This window comes from Globicephala melas, chromosome 13 (genome assembly GCF_963455315.2).
Source record: "Globicephala melas chromosome 13, mGloMel1.2, whole genome shotgun sequence".
Classification (NCBI taxonomy): domain Eukaryota; kingdom Metazoa; phylum Chordata; class Mammalia; order Artiodactyla; family Delphinidae; genus Globicephala; species Globicephala melas.
In genome coordinates, this window is record NC_083326.1 from 39848341 (window position 1) to 39875602 (window position 27262).

At 42.7% G+C, this 27262-nt stretch overlaps 1 protein-coding gene across 2 annotated transcripts in view; it reads right to left on the reverse strand.

Annotated features, from left to right (window-relative positions):
- Positions 1-26503, reverse strand: part of MAPRE2 (microtubule associated protein RP/EB family member 2) — a 162243-nt gene extending 135740 nt beyond the window's left edge. The window contains exon 1 of one of the 2 annotated variants that reach the window (XM_060310151.1): positions 26418-26503. The gene's annotated coding sequence lies outside the window, so the exon portion shown is untranslated. Of the gene's footprint in view, positions 1-24919; positions 24939-26417 lie in introns of those variants that run through there. The other variant, XM_030876524.2, reaches the window with a different exon arrangement.
- Between the last annotated feature and the right edge of the window lie 759 nt (positions 26504-27262).

Sequence of the window (27262 nt, forward strand, 5' to 3'; positions counted from 1 at the left end):
ATGCTCTGACTAAATGATAAGACAATAAATTGATGAAGGACAGGTCCAATTCCAGAGGTTGAGACATGTGTGTGAGCTGTGGGTTTTGAGGGGCCCAGGTTGGGGGTGGGGTGGATGATAACTGGGGAGGCTGCTTGTGGCTCAAGCAGTTGCTCCTAAAAGGGACCCGAGATGCAGATGTGTGTGAGCCTTAGTGGTCTTCCCACCACACCCAAGAAACAGACTAGAAAGGACCCCTCTCCACCTGCCACCTAAGCCCTCACCCTGCACATTGCTCTTCCGTGTTTTCTGTAAATGGCCATTTCAGAAATGCCTTTGGTGCTTGTTTAGTTTAACATCAATTGTATAAAAATAAAGTTTTTGTGGCAGATCCAACACAATGTGATTAATCCCAGACATAGTTCTGGAGATGCCACTGGGAGAAAGATTTTAAGAAAGGGAAGAGGGAGGCATTTTATATATATATATATATATATTTTTTTTTCTTTTAATAAGAGAAAGAGGAGATGGTGAAAGGAAATAAATGCAAATAACAAAATGTAAGTGCTGAGAGAATAACCAAAGGTGATAGCTGAATTTTCAATGTTATACCATTCAATAAGGGAGTTCAAAAGTAATTCATAGAATTTGGCTTGTATAAAAATCAGAAAATTTAATGTGGATGGTTTCAAGAACTGACCTCGGATAAGCTGACAATTTATTCCCTTCAGATAGAACAGGTAGAATTTCTTCACATATTTTACAGAATTTAATTTTATGAGTGTTTCACATTTTTCCCATAATTTAATGAGAGTTGATAATACTAAAAAACTCAGGTTTAAAAAAATCTGTTCCCATCCATGTCAGTTTCTTTTCCTAAGTCCATCTTTGAGATATTTTAACTGAATCAGAATAAAATTTTCATTTGCCCTCTTTATTTAACTAGTACCAGTAGCTACGTTACTAGGCGAAGTATTGGCTACCAAGCTAGGAAGCAAGAGTATAAGTTTCCTAGTTTATCTGTAAACCAGATAATTAGCCCTTAGAAAATTCGGGACCAGCTGTATACAACTGGTCTTTTCTGTTCTGACAACAAGAGCCCGTTGCTAACATTCTCAACAGCTGCCATGGATCAGTTTGGAGAAGAATGAGACCATTTATTGAATACCCCTGCACAAGTCATTTGACATATTTTATCTAATTTAATACTCAAAACCATCTTATTACAAATGAAAAAACAGAGGCTCAGAGCAGTGGAGCAGTTTCCCAGTATCATGCAGCTCAACTAACAAGTTCTGAGTCTGACAGACTCTGCTGTTTTGTCCACACAACACCACGTTAAAAGCCAGGCCTCTGACATTGATTCGAGACACCTGGAGAGCTCTTAGTCTACTCCTGGGATGTGGTAGGTGCTCAATAATGCACGGCCTTGTGAGGGTGGAGGTCTAGGGTCCCCACTGGTGGGGATGGCAGGGAAGGCAAACAGTGTTTTCTGTGCTGCCTGGCATAAGCAGAGCAGTTATTGTCTCTAAGTTTCACACTTTTTAAAAAGATGAACTCAAAATAGGTCACTATGTACATGTGAAATGCAGAACTATGAAACTTTTAGAAAAAATTAAAACAGGAGAAAAGCTTTGGGATCTAGGGCCTGACAAAGAGTTTTAAGTTTTTGACAACAAAAAACACAATCCATGCAAGGAAAAAATGGATAAATTGGACTTCATCAAAATTAAGAACTGTTGTCCATTGGGTGTAAATATAAGATGTAATTAGGAGAAAATATTTGCAGACCACATAGCTGACAAAGGACAAGTATCTAGAATAAGTTAAGAACCCTCAAAACTCAGCTAAAAAAACCAAACAACTAGGAAATGGGCAAAAGACACTGACAGACATTTCACTGAGGAGGATATACAGATAGCAGATGAAATGATATTCAATGTCATTAGCCATTAGGTAAGTGAAAAAAACAAAACCATAATGAGATATCACTAGACATTTATCGGAAGGGCCAAAATAAGGACAAGTAACAATCTGAAATTCTGATGAGGATGAGAAGAAACTAGACCATTCATATATTGCTTGTGAGGATATAAAATGGTTCAGCTACCCTAGAAAACATTTGACTGTTGTAAAAAACAAAAGAAAACAAAACCAAAAATGAAACGTGCAACTACCATACAACCCACCAACGATACTCTTGGCATTTTTCCAGAAAATTTAAAACTTTTCTTTATTAGCAGATTTATTCATAGTAGCCAAAATTGAGACAACACTGATGTCCTTTCACGGGTTAATGTTTAAACAAACCAGTAGATCCATAAAATGGAATGCTACTAATCAATTAAAAAAAGAACTACTGATACCTGCAAAATCCTGGATCAACCTCCAGAGAATTACACTGAGTGAAAAAAGCCAGTCCATAGGTTAGATACTGTATGATTCCATTTGGCTAACGTTCTTGAAATTAGAAAACTACAGAAAGGGAGCCGAGACTCGTGGTTGCCAGGGGTTGAGGAGGGAGGCGGGGCTGGAGGGAAGAGGCTGTGATTATAAAGGGCAATACTAGGTACCTTTGTGGTGACAGCAACATTCTGTACCTGCCACATGTATCAATGTCAATTACCTGGTTGTGACCTGTACGTAGAGCTTCCAGATGTTACCATCGAGGGGGAAGCTGAGCAGAGGGTACAGAGGTCTCTCTGTATTGTTTCTTATAGCTACATGTTAACGTACTATTGTTTCAAATTAAAAAGTTTAACTTAAAAAAAAAATCAGGAGATTGGACAGCAACTAGAATTGAGCAAGATACCTCCTTTCTTTTTGGTTTTTTTTTTTTTTAACCTTTTCAGAGAAGAACAAAAGCCCCAAGGCAGCGGACCAGTTGGGTCAGGAATTTGTTCCATGTTGCGCAGATCCAAGAAAAATAACCTCTCGCCCACAACTTTAGCATTCAGAACTCATGCCAAGCATTTGCTGTCCAGTCTTGCCTGTCTTGGAATCTTCTCTGCTGTTATGCTCTCTTGCTCCTACATTTACCTTCCCAAACTTAAAATTCAAAATACTGACACAAATCCACACACCCCAAACCAGAAATGGCTTCTAAATGGCAGTGTGATACGCTCTGCATTTTGGAAACCATCTCTTATACTTTCGAGTTCATGCTTTCCATAAATTTTCAAAATTCCCACATCTTATTGGCACAGGAATAGAATTTCATCCTTTGTGGTTCGTTGATGACAAGGCAGGTGTTCTCTATTCTAACTTGGGCCACACACTAAATAAGGCTCTAACTGTAATCACCCCACGAAGAGGAGCTGGCGGACTTTCCCTTCACCTTAGGAGAGACCCCATTGACTTTTCCCATTTTGAGCACTAGGCAGCCCTCAGAAATGAACAGCCATAAGCCAGCTGCCTTCCCCTGGCCTGTCTGTTGGATTTGTTTTCCTTAAAAAGACCAAATAGCTTTGTTAGGATAAGAGTCATGACATGGTCGGACTCTTTTAACAAAGCACATTTTGTTTTCCCTCAACCTCTGGAAATTTCAAATCCTCTTTCTTTGAACAAACTCAGAATTCTGGCATCCCATGTGTGAGGCACAGCAGAACTTCTGTCCTAGCTCCAAAATCACCCCCAAAGGCTGCTTCCTTGTCTGGCCATAAAACCGCAGGCACATAACGTATACATCAGAATGAAAACAGAGTTGTAAAAATATTGCCAATCATGCCATACCATTGAAAGGAAGAGTTCTTTTCTCAATGCTACGTATCCAGCCAATGAGGCATCTGCTCAATGCAAGGTTAAAGCATTCTCCTTGCAAAGAGCCAGGAATTATAGCCTCCTGCCAGCTGCTCCTAGCTTTTCGGAGAAGAGAACGCTGCTGGGATCTGAACCTAGGTTTTCCTACCAGGAGTTAACTCAGCTATCTTTGGATCTTCAGAATGAGCTGTATCTTGAATTCCAAACTCCCCGTAGCAGCTTGGAGATACTGAATCACTCCAGTTGTAGATCACAGTCTTTAGTGTGGGAGGTCCACAGCTTTCTAGGAAGAAAGCAGCTTGGGAGCAGAAGGTCACAGAGGATGACTCCTTACACAGATCCTACTTGATGTCAGCCTTCCAGAGTGCCCTCCACCAACCACTGCCTCAATTAGGGGTCTCCAGTTGGGCTCAGGGCCTTCCCAGAGGCACCGGAGAGAGGCCAAGAGCCTGCCCAGTTCAACTCCCTCAGGGGACCAGAGGCATGACTGCCGGGAAGCAAAGAGCTGAGCACACACCAGGGAAACCAAACCCAAATGAGGTTATCTGGCAAGAAAATGTCAAACTGCACCGAATCTTGGGTATTGGATACGGTACAACGCATTCCTTGACTTAAGAAAGGCAGACTAGGGCTTCCCTGGTGGCGCAGTGGTTGAGAGTCCGCCTGCCGATGCAGGGGACGTGGGTTCGTGCCCCGGTCCGGGAAGATCCCACATGCCGCGGAGCGGCTGGACCCGTGAGCCATGGCCGCTGAACCTGTGCGTCCGGAGCCTGTGCTCCGCAATGGGAGAGGCCACAACAGTGAGAGGCCCGCGTACCGCAAAAAAAAAAAAAAAAGAAAGGCAGACTACAAATGACCCATATTGTATATAAAAGTGCTTTTGAAAAATTGTAGCTGGCTGATAAAGGGATTTTGGGGGGATATATTAAGAATGGTAATGATGTTATAAACTTCTTATGGTCGTGTGATTTGGGCTTCTATAAAAATAAGAGAATCCCAAGAGACTATTTTATAATTAAATAAAAATTCAGTTCTTTTCATACAAACTGGGCCTAACCCTCTCTTCTAGAATACTCCTTGATCCATCTGCTACTACCTACAGAAGTAGACAGATTGACCTTTCTATTCTAGAATAGAATAGACCTTCTATTCTAGAAATTTTAAAAAATGACATGAGACAAACTACATGAGAAATACCACATTCACTATACTTCTATGAAATATTTTTGATAACTATTTTTCACTTATCCTTTTATCCACTTTAAATCAGATATCCTTGAAAATAGAGTAGCTGGAGTAGAAGAACGGCTCCTTTGCTCATAAGTATGAACGATAATGAAATGTAGCAGAATGTTCATGAAGCAGGAAAGCAGCACAGAGAATGGTATCAGATTCACTTAGAGTCCAGGGTTCGAGCTTATTGCTCAGATCACACTGAAAACTGGAACCCTGCTTTACACGTGTCCTGGCTGTAGTTTGTTATTCCTTTGACCACCCAAAGAAGGAACGCAGTAACATGTTAAAAGTGTAAAAAGGGTAATATGAAATCTAAATAAGACTTCGGCAATGGCAAGAGCGTTGCTAAGATCTCCCTCAAAAGATGGATAGTCATTGTCTAACTTGTGCGGAAATCTTTTCAAACTCTAACATTTTCAGCAGAGTCTGTTAGAAGTCTTGGTAAGTGGACGGAACTTGTTAAAATGTGCAGGAATTTTTGCATAGCCTTTGCCCATGAGTTTTCTGTTTGAGCCATGTGGTCCCTAGAATGCTGATCTGGCAACAACTAACACTGCTCGTGGGATCCCAGCTGTGGGGTTTGGTTTACAGAGGAGTCCACTTATGAACCATTTGGGGGCTGTCTTAGTAACTAGATTCCTTGATGGAGAAATTCATGCTGAATTCCACTCACCTGGGAAATAACCTAGTGACGTTCTAGAGCAGAAGCTAATTTTCTTCATAATTGTTTTTTCCCTAACCAATCTATTATGGGCAATAAATCCAGGTAAAATATCCAACTTGAAAATATAGCTGGACTATTTGCAGATGATGATACCATACACAGAATCCTAAAGATGTTACCAGAAAACTACCAGAGCTAATCAATGAATTTGGTAAAGTAGCAGGATACAAAATTAATGCACAGAAATCTCTTGCATTCCTATACACTAATGATGAAAAATCTGAAACAGAAAGTAAGGAAATACTTCCATTTACCATTGCAACAAAAAGAATAAAATACCTAGGAATAAACCTACCTAAGGAGACAAAAGACCTGTATGCAGAAAACTATAAGACACTGATGAAAGAAATTAAAGATGATACAAACAGACAGAGAGATATACCATGTTCTTGGATTGGAAGAATCAACATTGTGAAAATGATCATATTGCCCAAAGCAATCTACAGATTCAATACAATCCCTATCAAACCACCAATGGCATTTTTCACAGAACTAGAACAAAAAATTTCACAATTTGTATGGAAACACAAAAGACCCCGAATAGCGAAAGCAATCTTGAGAAAGAAAAACGGAGCTGGACGAATCAGGCTCCCTGACTTCAGACTATACTACAAAGCTACAGTAATCAAGACAGTGTGGTACTGGCACAAAAACAGAAATATAGATCAATGGAACAGGATAGAAAGCCCAGAGATAAATCCATGCACCTATGGTCACCTTATCTTTGATAAAGGAGGCAAGAATATACAATGGAGAAAAGACAGTCTCTTCAATAAGTGGTGCTGGGAAAACTGGATAGCTACGTGTAAAAGAATGAAATTAGAATACTCTCTAACACTGTATACAAAAATAAACTCAAAATGGGTTAAAGACCTAAATGTAAGGCCAGACACTATAAAACTCTTAGAGGAAAACATAGGCAGAACACTCTATGACATACATCACAGCAAGATCCTTTTTGACCTACCTCCTAGGGAAATGAAAATAAAAACAAAAATGAACAAATGGGACCTAATGAAACTTAAAAGCTTTTGCACAGCAAAGGAAACTATAAACAAGATGAAAAGTCAACCCTCAGAATGGGAGAAAATATTTGCAAACGAAGCAACTGACAAAGGACTAATCTCCAAAATATATAAACAGCTCAAGCAGCTCAATATTAATAAAAACAAACAACCCAATCCAAAAATGGGCAAAAGACCTAAATAGACATTTCTCCAAAGAAGATATACAGATTGCCAATAAACACATGAAAAGATGCTCAACATCACTAATCATTAGAGAAATGCAAATAAAAAGTACAATGAGGTATAACCTCACACAGGTCAGGATGGCCATCATCAAAAAATCTACAAACAATAAATGCTGGAGAGGGTGTGGAGAAAAAGCGAACCCTCTTGCACTGTTGGTGGGAATGTAAACTGATAGAGCCACTATGGAGAACAGTACGGAGGTTCCTCAAAAAACTAAAAATAGAACTACCAGATGACCCAGCAACCGCACTACTGGGCATATACCCTGAGAAAACCATAATTAAAAAAGAGTCATGCACCACAGTGTTCATTGCAGCTCTATTTACAATAGCCAGGACATGGAAGCAACCTAAGTGTCCATCGACAGATGAATGGATAAAGAAGATGTGGCACATATATACAATGGAATATCACTCAGCCATAAAAAGAAACGAAATTGGGTAATTTGTAATGAGGTGGATGGACCTAGAGTCTGTCATACAGAGTGAAGTAAGTCAGAAAGAGAAAAACAAATACCATATGCTAACATATATATATGGACTCTAAAAGAAAAAAAAATGGTTATGAAGAACCTAGGGGCAGGACAGGAATAAAGACGCAGACATAGAGAATGGACTTGAGGTTACAGGGGGGCATGGGTGGAGGGTAAGCTGGGACGAAGTGAGATAGTGGCATGGACATATATACACTACCAAACGTAAGGTAGATAGCTAGTGGGAAGCAGCTGCATAGCACAGGGAGATCAGCTTTGTGCTGTGTGACCATCTAGAGGGGTGGGATAGAGAGGGTGGGAGAGAGATGCAAGAGGAAGGGGATATGGGGATATATGTATACATATAGCTGATACACTTTGTTATACAGCAGAAACTAACACAACGTTGTTAAGCAATTATACTCCAATAAAGATGTTAAAAAAATAAAGGGGAATAATAATAAAAATATATATATAGTCAGTTCCACGAAAATACAATACGGTTCCAGGACCGTCCATGGATACCCAAATCCACACATGCTCAAGTCCCTTATACAAAATGGTGCAGTTGGCCTTCCGTGTCTGCAGGTTCTGCATCCGTGGATTCAATCAGCCGTGTATTGAATTTGATCCAGAGGCTGACTATTCCTTAAAGCCTTTTCTTTTCTTTTCATCGTTATACATGTCTATAGCTCTTAAGTTTGCAAGATTCTTTCACATATACCAGGGGTCTCCAACCCCCGGGCCGCAGACTGCTACCGGTGTGCGGTCTGCTAGGAACCGGGTGGTACAGCAGGAGGTGAGTGGCGAGTGAGCAAGTGAAGCTTCATCTGCCGTTCCCCGTGGCTCACATTACTGCCTGAACCAAGCACCCCTGCCCCGTGGAAAAATTGTCTTCCACGAAATCGGTCCCTAGTGCCAAAAATGTTGGGGACCACTGACATATACCATCTCCCCTAGATCTTGAAATCATAATTCTTCTACTGCTAGAGGTTCACTCTGCTTGCTTTTTGGCTAGCTGCTTTTCTCTCCTTTGTATCTTTCCTTAGGAACTCTCATCTCGTACCAAGCTGCAGAGCCAAACTTCTAATTCAGAGTTTTTTCATTATTGTCTCCCTCCCTCACCACCTGTCCACAGGGAGGTTTGAAAGATTTTTTCTGTGCCATACTACCCCTTACCCTAAAGAAATGAAATACAAAGGAATAGGATTTTGTTAGGGTTGCGTTTTGGAGGGCCACAGTCCATTCTAATACCCAATTGTCATCCCGTTGACATTGCATGCTCTGATTCAATTGAGCAAACATCCATTATGGGGCATCTCCTAAGTGCCAGGGCTGTGCTGAGAGGTAGGGATACTTTGTCAGTTACAAAACTTTTTTTTGCATAAGCCGAGAAAAAAAAAGAGGACCGCTGATCCCATTCTTCAGATGAAGAAACTGAGGCTAGTGAGCTTGTGTGTTGTAGGAGATCACACAGCTAGTAAAGGACAGAGCTGGGATCCAAACTCTGGTCTGGTTCCAAATCGCATGCTTTCCTATAAATCCATTGTGACCCATTCTACCTTTTCCTTCTCTTACGTGAGGCGTCCTTTGCATATTGTTTTAAAATTCAATTTCATATATTTGAAGCAACGGGGCACCAAGTATTGACCATCTTTCAGTTTTTTTCTTTCCACATGAAGTTCCTATTCATTCACTTGTTCAACACTCATTGAGCCCATAACAACAGCTACTACTTACACACAGCAAGCGTGCATCGGGTGCTGCGCTACGTATGTCACAGGCATCAGCTCATTTACTCCCAATAACCCTGTGCAGGGTGCTATTTTTATTCCTATCTTATAGGTACATGAACTGAGCTTTGTGGCGGGGCTGGGATTCAAACTCAGATTTGTGGATCTCAGAGCTGGAGCTCTTGAGTGCCACCTATACACCTATTTTATCCCAGGCATTATGCAAGGTGCTGAGGCTCTAATACACAGTGCAGCCCCCAAGGCACTTACAGACACAATAATTGTATCATGGGGCTGTGAACGCAATGATTGACAGGGCGCATGGAACAAAGGGGAAAAACATACGACTGCTGTCCTCTTGGATATTATGTAGTTTGAGTTTTTCAAGAGTCACCTGGAAATCCTGTTAAAGTTCCGATTATGTTTTGATAGATCTTGGGTAAGGTCTGAGGCCACCTTTCTAAAAACCTCTAGATGCTGCTGCTGCTGCTGATCTGGGGGCCACACTTTGAGTTGCAAGGTCTCTCCACCTCTGAGCTCTTTTCACAATCTGCTGGGTGGTAATCTAGCCTGTGCTTAGTCAGATGGGCCACTCAGTCTATTTCAACTGGGATCATCTGAACAACTTACAGCTCAGACCTTGTTATCCAGGACAGATCAAAGCAAAATTAAGGAGGTAAATTCCATCCTTGGGGTACCCCATCATTTTCCTCTTGCTTCTCCTCTCTCTTCACATCCCTAATCTCCCAGGGGTCATGTAGAGTTTTAGGTCTTTAGAGAAAGCTCTCTCCTTTCCAAGATGATACATACTTAATTGAATAATGAATCTGTGTAAATGGGTTACAGTGTGATAATAAGACATTTGTTATTTCTTCTCTGCTGATCTGAATGGCTGGTTCTGAGTCTTGTTACATGAGCAGCCTCAATGAAGCCACTGTTATTTTTCTCGTGTGTAGACCATTGATTCAGGTGAAGCCACCACACATACATCCAGTGTGCTAGAGAGTCAGGATGACGCTCGGACGACCTGCCAGACACTGGCAGAAGTATACAAGGAGCTAAAAGCTTAACTTTGCAAATACTAAGGATCTCCACAACACTACAGTGTACCTGGACCATCGTTCTGCCTCAAAGCGTCAGGTTCAAAGGGATTTTTAAAAAAAATGTCTTTATTGGAGTATAACTGCTTTACAATGCTGTGTTACAAAGTGACTTTTGAGATTGCCAGCACTCTCTAACAACACTCCTGGGCGAATCAGGGCCTTGCTAGCTGCACTTGTATTTTCAAACTGAGGGAAAAGAAGTGACCATCAAGGTCTGAGTATCGGGAGACTTCATTTGCGGTCGATTGTGTACTAAAAATGGATTTGTCAACCAATTTTTTTGAAACCCCATGCATCTTTCCATGGGAAATACAAAGAGGCTAGAGGTTAAGATGTTGTTGTAATTCAGTACCTTTATGGGTTAAAGGGACCACTGAGGGCTACTCAGAGAATCCGACTATCATTTGTAAATCTGCCTGGTGGAAGGAACATTGGACCTGGGATAACATTCCCTGAGGTTGAGGTTTTCCCAATTGTGTGGCTTTGGGCATGCCATTTAAACTCTCGGCCCTAAGTTTTATGGTTTTCTGTAAAGTGCAGCTACTGAGTGTTGCTGCTATGCGTAAAACTTCTTTAGCAACTGTAAATTTCTAGGTAAATGGAAAATACTTATGTTTATCATTATTACTGTTAAATAACTGAATTTGAACACATATCCCTCATCAACTGGGTCTGAGTATTAATTAGATTGTCAGGAAATATTAAAATAATATCGACTCTAGGGAAACCCAATAGCTTAAACAGAATGGGAGAGAAAGCCTGAATGAACGAGATCTTGTAGGCGTGGCCTGGATGAAAGGGACCCGAAGGAATCCTTTCAGCAGGACCCTTACTGGCCCTTCTGACACCTATTTTGCTGCCTTTTTTGGAGGGGGCTGTAGTCTGTGACCTCAGCAAACCCCACATTTTGACTATCACCTCTCTAAGGTTGGCAGCCAAGGGAAAAACAAAACTTTATCTTTTGACCCCAAGTGGAACTTTTCTTGTAGAACCCTAGCTCATAAGACTGTTGGAGGGGTTTCAGGCTTTGTAGATATCACTTCATTTCATGCAGTGCTCATGTAATAGTCTCATTTCTTTCAAGTCTTTTGGATCCTGAGAGGCTTATTTTTCTGCCTTATTGTTCCTCCCCACCCCACAAAGTCCTTCCTGTCTGCTCCTCAAGGGGACTGCCAATGCTGAGCTGTTAGCTGAGCACCTTAACGAGGACCGTGTGCTCAAGAACCAGGAGGATGCTTAGATGACCCGCCAAACACTGTCAAAGCAAACAATGAGCTGAAAAAAAAAAAAAAACCAACTTTAAGACTCTGAAATTACTAAGTTTTTAGCAGGAAAAGTCTCCATGCCTCAGTTTTTCATCTAGAAAAATAATGGGATTTAAATGAGATGACTGCCAAGGCTACGTGTGGCTCTAAAAATAGAGTTGACCCTTGAACAAGGTGGGTATTAATCCGAGTATAACTTACAGTTGGCCCTCTGTATCCAAGGTTCCTCTACATCCGGGGAGTCAACCAGCCAGGGACCATGCAGTACCGTAGTATTTACTGTTGCAAAATCTCCAAGTATAAGTGGACCCATGCTGTTCAAACCCACATTGTTCAAGGGTCAACTGTACTTGGCATAATGAAGGGTCAATCCAACTTGGCATAATGAAAAGCATACAGAGAGTTAGGTACCGATTTTGTGAGACCATCTCTGCCAGAACCCACTGATGATGCCAGACCTCCAAGATGGGTGGAACACACCTGCTGTGTTTATTCCCACCAGGAGTGGGAAGGCATCCAACGGCCGTGTCTCCAGAGTCCGGCATGCAGTGACATTATGGGCCGGTCAGGGGAAGGCTTTGTTCATCATAAACCCCTCCTCAAGCACCATCTGGCATTAATGATGGTACCATAAGACAACAGTGGCAATGATTTTTACCTCTGGCCACAAATGTTGACGTTTGGCCTATCTACTTTTTCTAGCACACAACTGCAGTCTTATAAAAGGGAACGTCCTTTGTACCATGGGATGCAGGCTTTTTTGTCTTTGCCTGTATCTGGGGGCAGCACAATATAACTCAATGCTAGACTGAGTCTGTGTCTCTGCTTTACCCACGTCCTCCTTTCCCTCTAACAGGATGTGATTATATGACATCTCTATATCTCAGCCCAAGCTGATTGGTGGAGAGATGACCCAATGCCAATTACCACATGCACAGGGAAAAGCGAGCGCAGGAGGGTGTCCGAGTGGACGCTTTATAAAATGCATCCGCTCTGCTAGAAATCCCATTGCTTTCCTATTTTGGCGAGCTGCAATGGCATTCTCTGTATGTTAAGTGGAAGTTTGAATCTTACCACTGCATCTGCCTGTTACAACTTAACTCGATCATTCGATGTGCTAGTGGATTATCAAAACTATTTTCCTCATGTTTTGAACAATGTGTAGATTCTCCAGAGGAAAAAGAAAATACAGTCCTCAGTGCATTTTCTACGGTATTGTATTCTAAGAAAGCTGGATTAACAACAACCTTTCAGAGCACTGGGATATCTTGTGGGGAAAGGATAAGTTAAAGACAAGAGCCCCTCTTTACTGATGAGCTGGGGCCACAGGTGAGTTGAGCTGTTTTGGATTGCCCTTTGAGCAGAACTGGGACGAGAACCAGGTCCTCTGACAATCAGTTTAAACTGACTTATTGTTAATAATAAAAACAATAAGGACAGGGCTTCCCTGGTGGCACAGTGGTTGAGAGTCTGCCTGCCGATGCAGGGGACATGGGTTCGTGCCCTGGTCTGGGAAGATCCCACATGCCGCGGAGAGACTGGGTTCGTGAGCCATGGCCGCTGAGCCTGTGCGTCCGGAGACTGTGCTCCGCAACGGGAGAGGCCACAACCGTGAGAAGCCCGCATACCGCAAAAAAACAAAAGAAAACAATAAGGACAAAGTTATGCCTAATTTGCAAAGATTTTAAGAGAAGAGCCTTGTTTGAATAGGAGGTTAATGAGAGACAACCATTTTTTTGGTCTTAACTCAGGTTTACTTTTCTTTTGAATATTTTGGTAGCTGTTGCTGCTGCTTCTTTGTTTATCATCTTTCTGGTTCTTCATATCTGGAATAATTTTAACTTACTCTTTTAATGTTTTAATCTCTAGAGCCTCTAGTCATGATCATTAGTAACAAACATTTGTATCGTTTTTCGGATAAAGAAATCAAGGTGTAAAACTCTCTCAACCAAATTCATACAAAATTATTAACATAATCAAAGTCCAAGGTTAGTAACAAGGTTATTTAACATTTTAAAACAAACCCCCCAAATGTGAAAAACAAACAAAAAATGCACGTAGCTTTCAGAATCCAAAAGCAACCCTTAAAACACCACCAAGCCTCACAAGGATATGTTAAAAATCGCTTTCCTCTGGGATGGGACACAACTACCACGGGAAAATATGACTCAGATGGACCTAGGCTTGATGTTACAGCATGTAGAACACACGATTGTTCTGCCCATCCTGCATGGCTCACCTGCGTCAGATTACTCAACAAGGTACACTCTGAAGGCATCAGATGACTTACAAACCCCACCCAAGGTCCAAAGTCTGGGCAAATTACCATGAATAGTATCATCACAGACACTCAGGTAAGCAGTTTGGGACAGAAAGACAACCTCATACACTCTTCCACAAGGGATAAACCTAACTCAGATTCACCATTCCTCTGGAGTTGGTGTCCGTGGTGATGCGTAAGTACAGGGCTAGACTCCCAAGCGGGGTGGGGCAAGCCACACATTCTTTTTTTTTTTTAATAAATGTATTTATTTTTGGCTGCATTGGGTCTTTGTTTCTGCGCGCAGGCTTTTCTCTAGTTGTGGCGAGCGGGGGCTACTCTTTGTTGCAGTGCGCAACGCTTCAGTAGTTGTGGCACACGGGCTCAGTAGTTGTGGTTTGCAGGCTCTAGAGTACAGGCTCAGTAGTTGTGGCGCACAATTGCTCCACGGCATGTGGGATCTTCCCGGACCAGGGCTCGAACCCGTGTCCCCTGCATTAGCAAGTGGATTCTTAACCACTGCGCCACCAGGGAAGTCCCACACATTCTTGGACATAATTATACTCCTTGTGGTCTGTGTGGCTAATTGTGAGAGCTGTTGGTAAGCAGTACCAGGAGCCTCTCGTTCCTTTCAAATATGACGAACAATAGCCCTGCAGGACAGATGCTCCTTGTTTCTGGGTACAGTTTGATTCCAAAGCCTTAATCAGTTTCCTGCTACTTCAAAACAGCAGCCTCCAGGGCTGAGCCTCCCTCCATCAGATTGTCCATCCCCACGTTCACGAAACACTCCTTCCACCATGAAAAGACTTAGTGGTTCATGAATACAGTGGAAGCTCCCCATGCTTCAGGTGTTGCCTAGTTTGAATGTGAGTTTAGAAACATCGGTATAGAGGTACCTGCACTTTGTCTACAATTTAAAAACAAACATTTGAAAAGAAAAATCGCCAGGGTAGCAGTTTAGTTTTGCTCTGAATGTAGGGGGTGGATGAAATTTGTCATAGATGAGATGCAGGATGGGGGAGAAAAGTCCAACCTGAGATTTTTTTTTTTTTTTTGGCTGCACCTCGCGGCACGCAGAACTTCCTCCACCAGGGATCCAACCCGCGCCCCCTGCAGAGGAAGCACGGAGTCTAACCCCTGAACCACCAGGGAAGCCCCATCCTGAGTTTTTTTTTTTTTTTTTTTTGCGGTACGCGGGCCTCTCACTGCTGTGGCCTCTCCCGTTGCGGAGCACAGGCTCCGGACGCGCAGGCTCAGCGGCCATGGCTCACGGGCCTAGCCGCTCCGCGGCATGTGGGATCTTCCCGGACCGGGGCACGAACCCGTGTCCCCTGCATCGGCAGGCGGACTCTCAACCACTGCGCCACCAGGGAAGCCCCTGAGATTTTTATAGATTAAAAAATGTGATTTTTTTAAATGGAAAAGCGTATGATTCAAGACAAAACTATTGTAACATCTGTCAGAATTAGACGTTGTTTTGCAGCATTCCACTATCTTAACTTTTCTATCACCTACTAGTGTTCCGTATCTTTTCCCGTCAGATAACCAGTATCTGTCTCTCGCTAAACACTTACCCAGACCTGCCAGCTGCTCCACCTTCAAACCGAGGGTAAAGCGCGATTCCTCTCAGAGGTGTTGGTGTTTAATAGATATTAATATTTTAAGTAAAAGAAATAAAGTTCCAGCAGTGGACTTTCAGAAATTACTTGCAGACAGAGAATCATCCCCCACCCCATAAGTTTTCTATAATAAAGACTGCAACAAACGGGACCCCCCAAACTGCAGGCCAATGGCCAAAAGAGCCCTACCTGAGTACCCCATTTCCCAGTAGGAAGAAAAACTTACTTCTGCATTTCTTCATCTGCGAAAGCAGTGGTGTTGGAAAACAATGAAACAATTCCAAATATAAAACTCTTACATGTCAAGTGCTGCACCAGGACCCGGGGATGTGGCGATGACTACGCATCCATCACCATCTCCAACCAGTTTATGTGCTGGGGAGGCCCACGTGGGGGGAATTAAAGGGCAACCGCAAGGATCCACCTAACTTGTCCTGGATGGGAGGACCAGTGGGAGGTGGTGGGAAGCAACGGTTAGGAGCTTAGGAAAGACTTTCCAGAACAATGTTTCTCAAATTTAACCCACAACAATGACACCTGTGGATCTTATTAAAGGAAAGATTCTGATGGAGAATGTCTGGGGTGGAGCCTGAGCTTGGGCATTTATAAGATGCTCCACTGGTCCGGGGAGAACACTTTGAGGGGTGGGGACCTAAAAGGATTAACACCTGTGGTAAGACAAAGGCTGGAAAACGCATCCCAGGCAAGGCATCCCAGGCAGAGGAACGTGCCAAGACACTGAAGCTAGAAACACTGTTGAATATGGGAAACAACATTCAACAAGCTAAGGAAAATTTCAGGCGAAATATGGTTGAATGCGAACACAGACAATAAGAGCTTTGCACAAAAATAAAAATAGATTTGTGATAGTTGCATGAAGGTGGTAAGATGAGAAGCGCTTCCCCTCACGCCCCTCCCTCATCTTCTTCAGACCCTCACTAATGAATTTGTTTCTGTAATGAATTTATTGAAACAACAACAAAACGAATGAGTTTCTCCTCCATGGGCTGCGGGGGGTGGGTAGAATTCTGCACTGGGGTTCCTTTAACAAAATGACCAGGCAGCTTCTTCCAATCTTGGATTATGTGATTGTTTGACACCAAGCTACTTAATAACTGATTACAACAATTATATAGCGATGTACTTATGATGACAACATAAAAACGTGTTTTCAAAGGACTAATATTTTATTTTAAAAGTTAATTAAAAATACTGAAATGAGTTTTTATAACCCATTAGAAAATTTTTCCTGGGAAAAAAAATGCAGGAGGAATTGTATAGAATTCTGGCAGCAAAAAGCCTTGTGTCATTTGACTTCACAGAGCCATGAGTGGTACCCTGATAAGGAATTCATTGCTTGGTTCCCCAGGACACGTCGCTGTCCCCAGCCAGGAGGAGAACTTTAAGTTTCTGTGGCGAAGAAGGGAGAGTTGTGCTGGCCATGGACATCAAGCTGCATGTCTATGAGATATGTGCTCGATGGTTCCATAGATGGCGCTGTTAAAATGACCACCACCTTTCTTCCAGATCAGGCGTGTTGTAGGAAACCACATCATGTAGTATTTAGTCAACGGCCAGCCGTGTCTGAAGTGCGTCACTAAACAAATCATACGACCACAGCACCATACACAACACAGTCATCACGAAAACCCACACATAGAATTATCTAATTTGATCCTTACAAGAATCTTGTGCGGCTTCCCTGGGGGCGCAGTGGTTGAGAATCTGCCTGCCAATGCAGGGGACACGGGTTCGATCCCTGGTCCGGGAAGATCCCACATGCGGCGGAGCAACGAAGCCTGTGCCTCACAACTACTGAGCCTGTGCTCTAGAGCCCGTGAGCCACAACTACTGAGCCCGTGTGCCACAACTACTGAGCCTGTGTGCCACAACTACTGAAGCCCACACGCCTAGAGCCCGTGCTCCGCAACAAGAGAAGCCACCGCAATGAGAAGCCCACGCACCGCAACGAAGAGCAGTCCTCGCTCACCACAACTAGAGAAAGCCTGCGTGCAGCAATGAAGACCCAAGGCAGCCAAAAATAAATAAATAAATTTATATATAAAAAAAAGAATCTTGTGAGACAATTTCAGACCCCACAGTCTCTATCTGACAGACGAGGAACAGTTTGAGGGATGGTGATGAAGGATGTTAAGGTCTCCAAAATCACCAAGTCCCGTCAGCTGCAGAACTGGTTATAAACATCAGGCCTTCTGATGTTCTCGCTCCAACATCTCTAATTCTTCCTATGATACAACCCTATAACATCTAAAAAACAAGCAGGCAAGCATAGAGAAGGAAGGTTTTTGAACTCAAAAGGGATTAAGATCTATGGGACCTTTTAAATTACTTTTTAAAACTTAGAATTTCATAAGTGTAGTTTGGAATTCGCCATAGCTCCAAACTGTATGTCCTTTGTTCAGCTTTAGAGGAACCTAGGGATACCATGAATGTGTGGTGTTGGATTACAAATATTCTTATGTAAGTTGCAATAAATGAAGTAAAAAAGCACGAAAAAGATTTATTGGCGATTTGAGGGCCAGGAACTATTTGTCACCTAATTCATTCACGGGCAACCCAGAATGTTTTAATAGGCTGTTGAATTAGTTCTAGTGAGTCTTTTTTAAACTTACATTTGTCTTATTTTATTACATATGCTCATTATGAAACAATATTAGAAATGGTCATTTAGAATTTTCATATGAATAAAATAGAAATACAATAGTTGCCTATCTTGAAGATATTTGATCAAAATAAACCATTCCTTCCTGTGTGTTAAAAGAAACAGTTTCTTAAGGATTATTGCAACGTGATATGAAACATAAAGACCAATTTATGGTGAAAAAGTGGATCCTTTAGTTCAGGGCTTCTCAAACTTTAAGGTGTATAGGAATCACTTATGGATCTTGTTAAAGTGAAGATTCTGATTGAGAAGGTCTGGGGTGGAGCCCAAAATTCTGCATTTCAAGGCATCCCAGGAGATGCTGATGCTACAGGTCCCAGGACCTCGCTTGACTAGCAAGGCATCATTGGAATCACCTGAGATTGAACTTCAATCAACAATGTCCTGTGGACATGGTTAATGGGTTTCTCACGTTACCCCAATTGAGCTAATAATTTACCCATTAAAGTATCTACTTTATTAAAAGGTCTGTGAAAGAATAGAAAGTACCTTAAGATATCTTACAAATAAAAAATTGCTAATTTTCGAGATCTGGCTTTGCTTTTTATTTCCCTTCTTAATTAAGCAAAATGTGCAGAAAACTTCCGATAATGGTTTGAGTTTTCTCTTTAGTAGGTGAAGGCAGCTCAGATATTTTATTAACCCAGAAATAGAGTCTCGGATCAGATATTTTACAGACCAGGAAAGCTAGTCATTTTGAGATTATGAGATAAAAGTAGGATTGTGAAATTTAGCAAAAACAAAAAGAGAAAACAAAAATAAAACAAAACTTCAATCAACCACCATCAAAAAGATGGGATGGCCAGTTAAATTTGAAATTTAGATAAAAGATTAATTTTTTCAGTATGAGAATACCCCATGCAATATATGGGACATACTTATACTAAAAAAAAAAAAAAATCACTGTTAAACTGAAATTCAGATTTAACTGGGCGTCCTGTGTTTTATGCAGCAACCATTGCTAAAAACATACCCTGGATTCTAACTTACATTTAGGTGTTAAGGGAGCAGATGCTGGGATGAAGAATTAACAGACCCACTGACAGTGTTGCTTAAACATTCCAGCTGCACAGAGAATTGCTTTCTGGACTTGGCAATACCACATGCAGTACTTGGCTATTACAGCTGTTGATTCATGGAAATTCCTTTTAAGAGATTTGTGCCCAAAAGACCACACTTAAAAAAAATCATGATAGAGGGCAAGCTGGAAGTGAAGCTAACAGGAGTCTCATATCAATAGCTTCCTTTCTGGGGAAGGACCAGGTGGTGCAAAGCAGGAAAGTGTTTCTTCTAGTTGGCTGTCTTTTCCACTTCTGGAGAACTGAAGATGCTCAGCGGGAAAATGGAGATCGTGGTTTCTTACACTCATGAGAAGTTCTTAATACATCACATTTTGGCAGGGTGGTTAGATTTAACATTATTTTCGAAGGAAGGAAAGTGTAAGGTGATTGCAGGCACTCTCTCCCTTCTTGCTTATCAGTTGCTGAAAGCCGACTTAACCAGCTTTTAAAGACGGTAATTTAGCCCTCTGATTTCACTTTTAAGTATGACAGCCAATAAAAAGTTTCAGATACTTTAGAAAAAAAAACAGGAATTACCTCATTTTCCAGCTGCCTTTTCTTGCTTATTTTCCCTTCTACTGACTTTAAATATCAATAGCATTCCTGCCATGATGTTTATGATTAACTCTAAGTTAGAACCAAGGTTTGTGTGTTAGCAAAATGCTTTTGAGTGCTTTGCCCCTGCTTAAGCAATTGACAATTATGAATTCCCTATTCTGGTAAAAATATAGTCAATCCAATTAGTTCCTAATTTTAGGAACTACTTTGGAGAGAACTATGAGTGATATATGTACGGCAGACACTATATCAAACAAAATGTATTTCATAAAAAAATTTAGTGAAATGTAAATGATGATAAGGGTGGAAAGTTAATTTCACTTGGACTAGTTCCTTACCCAGTCAGCACAGGAGTTAGACAATCTGTCTTCTGTTGTCTCCCTCCTCCCCTTCCACAATTACTCCTGTCAGGAACACTAGTGGGTTAAGTTACCTTGGAAGTTAGTTGCCTACAAGCCATTACTACCAATAGCCCTAGGATGGGATTAAATACACTTACAATCTGTTTTAGTTTTCAGAAATGATTTACCTGACCTCAGGCACCTCAAAATTTACATTACTTATAATGCAATGTTTGATTTTTTTGGTCTCTAAATTGCAGGTGTACTGATTCTGGAAGGGATGAAGAGGACACAAATTATATATAACCCTTAAAATTGCTCTATTAATCTAAGTGAAACTCACTTGCAAATAGCCTGTGACATTAACAAGTCATCAAAAAGAGGAAGTTCTCTTAAATGAAGGAAATTTTATGAGAGGCAACACTTAGAGTAAAAAATTAAGACAAGTTCCTATCAATGTAGTTGTCCTTTCCAATATTCCTTCTAGAATCTTAAGAGTAATCTGTCCAGCCTTGAGCAGAAGGCATATAATTTGAATTTCTGGATCGTAATTGATCTGTTTTTGAATTTAGAAATTTCAAACTAAATTGTCCATGGCATACTGTCAGCCTTTAGTGATAAAAGTGACTATATGTATATCTGCTTATTACCTAATGATCATTGCCTTTGTAAGTAGCAAGCAATTTACCTGAAATGTATACTTTAGAAGAGTGGTGCTATTTCCCCAAGCAGCAAGTTTCCACATCATGTTTTAAGTGTATGAAGTGACAGTCAATGAAAAACATCTAAATCTGAATAGATCCTCAAATTATGCATTAATATACTAAACCAAATAAGAATATAAACGCCCTCCTAGGGTGGAAGAAAAGGAAGTTTCTACGGCTAAAGAATTGAGGCAAGTGTGACCATGGGCTTGTTGTCAAGGGTATGTTTTCCTATTTTCTAGAGTTCTGGAAACAGTGATGTAGTTCAATGTAAGTTAGTATTGCACTGTTTGGGCTGTTTAGGTTCAGAAGTTTTACAGCTGACCACATCACTAAAATTCACATATTATTTAGAAATGTACTGCTTTTGCCAATATACTCAACAGGGGAATAAATACACAGAAAAGGGGAATGTGAAACTAAACTATCTTTGGAGATTAGTTGACCTATGTTTGGAAACAAAATTTTTCCCCTTCTCTAAAGGGGAAAAAACTGAAAAAATACCAAGGTTTTCAGTGAGCAAATTCTCATTTAAAACAGAAGTATATTGAGTTGGAATAAACCCAGGGTCTGCAAACCTTGACTGTAAATATTCAGTAAATATTTCAGCTGTTGTGGCCCATACAGTCTTCGGTGCAACTATTCTATTCCACTGCAGCAGGACAAAAGCAGCCACGGGCAACATATATGTGAGTAAGTATGACTGTAGTCCAACAAAACTATTTTGGACACTTACATTTGAATTTCACATGATTTTCCAGGGTCCACAAATGTTTTTCTTCTTTTGCTCTATTTTCAACCATTAAAAAATACAAAAACCAATCTTAATTCATAGGCTATACAAAAAGAGACATTGGGTCATAGGTGGCTGATCCCTGATCGAGTTTGCTGATCTGTTGATGGACTCATGGGTTTCAACTCAACCTAAGCTTAATGCCATTGCATGAAGTTTGTCAGTAGTCATTTCTGAAGTGCGTAGATTATTAGGTCTGTTGGAAGCAAATTTACCGATAATTCTATTCTATGAGGCTCTGGTGTAACAAACCACAATTTTGAATACTTCTCTTAAAATGTGTGGTTATAGATTTGGAGCAAAAATCTTGTGCAGTTAACAGATTTGAAATACTTTAGCCAGATTGTCCTGATTAAGGAGAATCAATTCACTTTAAACACTTAGGATGGTTGCAGGTGAACATGTAAAAGAGTTGGGTGTGTTCTTTGTGGTCTCCAGTAAGTGAATGCTGCTGAGAGCCTCCTGTGAATGGAATGTGCTGCCAGGAAGACAGTGAAGCATCCGTTGAAGGACTATTTAGTAAAGATGCTGTACCGGGCATTCACGCTTTTGCTGGATGATACGACTAACATTTAAGAACCCTCATACAAGTTAGAAATTCTTACTTTGCTTATCTGGATAAGAAGCCAACGATGTGGCTCCAATCGTTTGGGGTTGGCCTAGTTCAAAGGTTGATAATTTGAGAATAAATGAGAGCATGATATAGGTGAAGAGTTTCTCCTACTTTAAGAAGGGATGATATAATTAGAACTGAGCTTGCCTACCCAAAACCTCCAGACAAGATTACATCAAAGCTAGTCAAGAAATAGCAGGATGATAGACCAGACCCTGGAAAAGGAGTGAGGGCTCCAGATTTCTCCCCACTTTGAAGATCATTTAATTTCTGGACCTGTGCTATTTGGCACATGGGAATACTATCTACCCAACTGTGTTTAGGCCCTGATAGGTTAATAAGATCAATGGGCTGTATAAATTTAAGGTAATAAGACTGGGTGGTTCTCATCTGTTCTCAAAAACTTCAGAGCTTCTAAAGTTGAGGCTATACCCTTTCTTTGTACCTCGCCCTCTTGGGCTACTTGTAAATATCACAGAGCTAGGTTTGTACTATCCTCTCATGAACAGTTTCTGATTTATCTGAATTCGTCCCATTTTTCTAGACTATGTTTCAGCCTTTCAGTATCTTACACCTTCCCTAAAAGGAGTTGAAATTTCAGAAGTGCATTCCCAGAGAATTTTCTCAGCTACACAGAAATGAGAACGGGTCCATTTACATCATTTTGGCTTTTGGAAATTCTTATTAACATTTATTTTTGCTGGTATCCAGCAAGGAATACATCCAAATTTCCATTTTTAAATATGCTGGATATTTAAATATATTTGCGCTATTTTTAATGTAGGTAGAAGACAATAAAAGCTGTCTAACTATTAATCTGCCATTTATCCTACTCTGAAACAACTCTCCTAGCTTAATTAGTTCCTTTTGGAAAAAATACGTGTTTTTTCCATAATAATGGGTAGAGAGTGAAATTTTCATGAAGTGAATCTTGGATCCATGAGACTGTAGTTAAGTATATAACAATTATTAGTTATTCTCAGGATGCTAAATTGTTTTATGTAAAAATGTAAGCAAACAAATGAGCTACCATTTTATGGCTCTTAAGAACGGTAACAGAACTTTGGCTCCTACATATCCAGAATGTCTGTCTTGGAAAAAAATAAAAATGAATGTACTCAGGATGCTTTGCTTATAAATATTCTCCCCACCTTCTGATAATGTTCAGTACAAACACAAAAGGCCTGTGCTCTGTGCTATAGGGGCTGCAGACATTAAAGACCCCTTCTAGATAACAGAATACCAAGCAGGGTACATAGGTGTTATGAGGGGTTCAAATAAAGTTCAACAGCTGATGATATTGAATGCTTTTTATGTGATAGGCATGGTTGTTCCCCCTTAAAGAAACTGAGAATGCAGAAGAAAGCGTTTAGGCAAGAGAGTTATGATGATATAAAGAATAATGAGGAAAAGAGAGATAACTGAAGTTAATAGTAATAAAAATAAGTATTTCATAAACTGTGTATATCTATAAATAGGCTATCTTATTAGGATCATGCCTGAGGATGATTTTTTTTTAAGCAAGAAACCTTTGGTTAATAACATAAGATTCCTCGTAAAATGTTAGATGTAACCATTTCTATTTAAATAGATCCTTTAATTTACCTCTGAATGTGTAATCAGTTATTTGACTTTTTTGTATTCAAAATTTGTTTTGCAAATTCATCCTCTCTGTTTCGCATAATTGAAATAACCCAAATTACTTTCTACCATTTTTTTTTTCTACATGCCTCTCACCAAGGAAATTACAAGACGTCTATCTAGTTGGCTTTGTGTTTTACAGGGCTGGAAAAGGGAGCGGCTCAAACAAGCAAACAGATCCTGATCACATATTCAAAAGTGCTTTCAAAGGAGTGGAGTAGTGGGTGTCAATAAGCTACTCCATGTAATTACTTCCTATTCTCAGGATCCGCCTTTGAGTGCAGGCTTCTGACTCACCAGGCTGCTCCAAGTTAGTTTCTGCTGGGTTTCCCCACTGCCTGCTACACGTGAATCACCTCTGGAATGAAGTTTCTCCCGTATCCTTAACAACCGTGCAGAAACCAGGCACTGACAGTGAACTTCGATCTTTCCACTAAGAACCAGACCCTAGGCTGAGAGGGTGAAAAATGATGTGGCAGGTACCACCGCCAGCCAAGCTGCCAGATGACAGTCCCCGCGACCCCAGGCATTGGTCAGCAGCACTCCAGTTTCAGTGTGGTTTTCCTCACCCACCCAGGTAGTTAAACCGGCATCTTGTCTTGCAGCTTGCAGCTGCCGGCCACTGAACTCTGCCCTTGCCTCACTGGTTCTCAAATTTGGCTGCACAGTGGAATCACCTGGAGATGAACACACACACACAAACACACACCACAACACACCACAACAACAACCCCAAACCTCACTGTCATCTCAAAACAGTCTAATTATGGTTTGGGATGAGATATGGACATCAGGATTTTTCAAAGTTCCCCAGGCAGCAAAATTTGGGAACCTTTGCGTTGAAGAAGCATTGTTCTTCCCACGCAAGTGAAACTTGCCAGTTGAGCTTACCTAACGACCACTTGGTGGGCTCCCAACCCCCATATCTTGGAGATCTATTGACAGCCCCTAACCGGTATCTTAATTAATTTGGCAGCAAAGAACGCTAGCAAAGCAAGGGTCATTTCCAGAATGGAAGGTTGGCAAGGACCCCTGCCCCTGCCCCCCACCCTTGCTAAAAACTAAGCTAAATTTAGTGCTTAAGCGAAGCATCTCAAACGTTGCTATTCTTTCGGTTACCTTCTGATCTCTGTTCTGTTTCATTCCACAGTGTATTGTTCGGCAAAGTTGGAAGGCTCGGGTCCTTCAGATCGGAAGCAGGTGCTGCGTCAAACCTCAGTCGAGAGGGGACTGCACTCTTCACCTCGCTGGGACCGACCCGCCGCGTCGCAGTGCGGCCCCCAGGGCAGATACTATGCTAATCAAGAAAGTTCTTGCGTCTCCTCGCGGGCGGGCGGGTGCAGGTTTGAACACTTAACCCTTGATTTTACGTGACTGCACTACAGTGCGTTTAGTAACCTCCTCTTGCCTAGCGGGTCTGGACCACATTCCATGTTTTTGGAAAAGAAGAGGATGTGCGCAAGAGATGGAGAAACCCGCAGGGAGGGTACAGCAGTGTTGGCTGGTGCCCGGGCGAAGGGACGGCTAACGTTTGGAATATTAATTACTCTACGCGCTACTGACCCAGCGAGGACTAGCAGAAGGGGTCTGGGGGTTAAGACAAAGGCTCCTCCTGAGCTGCAGCGCCCCTGCCTCCGAGGTTACAGCTCTGCCCTCTGCACTGGGCGGCCCTTGGCACGGGACTGGCAAAGTGACTCAAGGGGTGACCTAGTCCACTGGCCCTTTCGGGGTCTCAAAGTCTGCATGACCGAGCGCTCCGGGTTCAGAAGGGAGGGTCTTTCTGTGCCCACCCCTCCTGCCCGCCCTTTGTGGGATTTGTGGTCACTGCCCAGTCCTTTGAAGGGTGGACTGAAGAATTTCTTACTTAAACAGAATGGGGAGTCGCTGAGTTGCTCCCGCCCTGAGCGCAGGGTGCTCCTTGCAGAAAACCACTTGCGATCAGAATAATAACCCGCTCTCTTTCCCACCCATCCGGCTCCCGCGTCCCGGGCGCCGGGAGCACAGGCGGGAACCGGAGTCGGAATGGAGAGGTGGGGCTGCTTTTCTCTGGAGAAGTCCCGGGGGAGGCAGCTGGGCTAGGGGAGGGCGGTCCAAGGTTTGATCCCCAGCCGGCTGTCGCCCGTGCGCTGCACTTCCTGGTCTGCCCCGAAGCGCACAGCCCCTGCCAGCGCCCCTAGTTCTCAGTCCCCGCGCCCCAACTCCGTCGCCTTGAGGTCCGCGCGCTACGGGCGCGCACTCGCAAGACCCCCTCCTTCTCCAGCGCCAAGAGTCCTGGCCAGCCCGGCTCTCAACCCCCGAGCCGGTCCACTTTGCCTCTGCCAGCGTGGCAGCCCTGATTCCCTCCCCTTTCCCGGGGTGCGCAGCTCTGGGGCCCCGAAGGAGGGATGTGGCCCGCAGGAGCGCAGCGGATGCACACGCAGGGGCCCCGGCGCCAACCCCTGCACAACTTCTTGCTGGGCTTGGAGACCCCCGGTCCCGCCGGCTGAGCGACTGGCGGACTGCAGCCCCCAGGCGGCGGAAGGAGGCGCGGCCAGCGTCTGACCTGGGAGGGACTGCGCCAGGCCTGGGGGTGTCCGGGTGCGCCAGGGCGGTACCGCTTTAAATGCACTTGACTCACCTGCTCCGGCGCCGTCGCCTCCTTCCTCTACTGACAGCTGGGGGCTTTGTTTTCTCCACCCACCCGGCCGGTCGCGCTCCGCCCCCTCCGCCACACGTGACTCGCCGTCTGCCACCGCCGCCGCCCGGCGGGGCCACCCGTGACAGCCCGGCTAGGGCCACCCCTTCCCGGGGGGTGCGGGGTGCAGGTGGGGACCGCCGCCGCCGACAGGCCTGGCCAGGTCGGAGGCGACCCGCCGGCGGGTCAGTCCCTAACGCTGGTTAGGGCCCTAGGAAGCCAGGGTGAGTTGGTGACAAGGAATAAAGTGGTAGCCGGTGAAAGGAGCCGAACTGTTGGGCCCCAGCCGAGAGGGAGGAGGCCGGCGCGGCTCAGAAAGGGGACTTAAGAGGCGACCCCACACCCTGAATTAAGTACCTGTAACTGGGGGCCTGCACACCAACCGGCTTGCATCTGCTTTTTACAGCAAGTGTTTGTACTCATACCTGGGGAACAATGGATACTGCAGAGCAAACTAGTTTTGTCCTGAACATTATTAATTAAACTAGGCAATTCTAAGCTGAACAATACGATAAACAATGTAATAAGTAATAGCAAGTTCTACTGAGGTTTGAAATCTGCTTGTTGGTGCTGGTTGAGATCTGGATTCTGTTTGGGAAATGGAATCAGGCTGGAGGCGCTAACTCCAGATTATCGATGTGGGCACTTGTCCACCTGGAAGAGCACACGGAGTTTTAATGAAATGAATTGAGAAAATGTTCTGGCTTCAGGACCCAGCTCCGTATCTGCTGCTTTTGGAAGTGGTCCTGACTGTTGCTGATCTCCAGTGTTTGAAACTGCAAGAACCT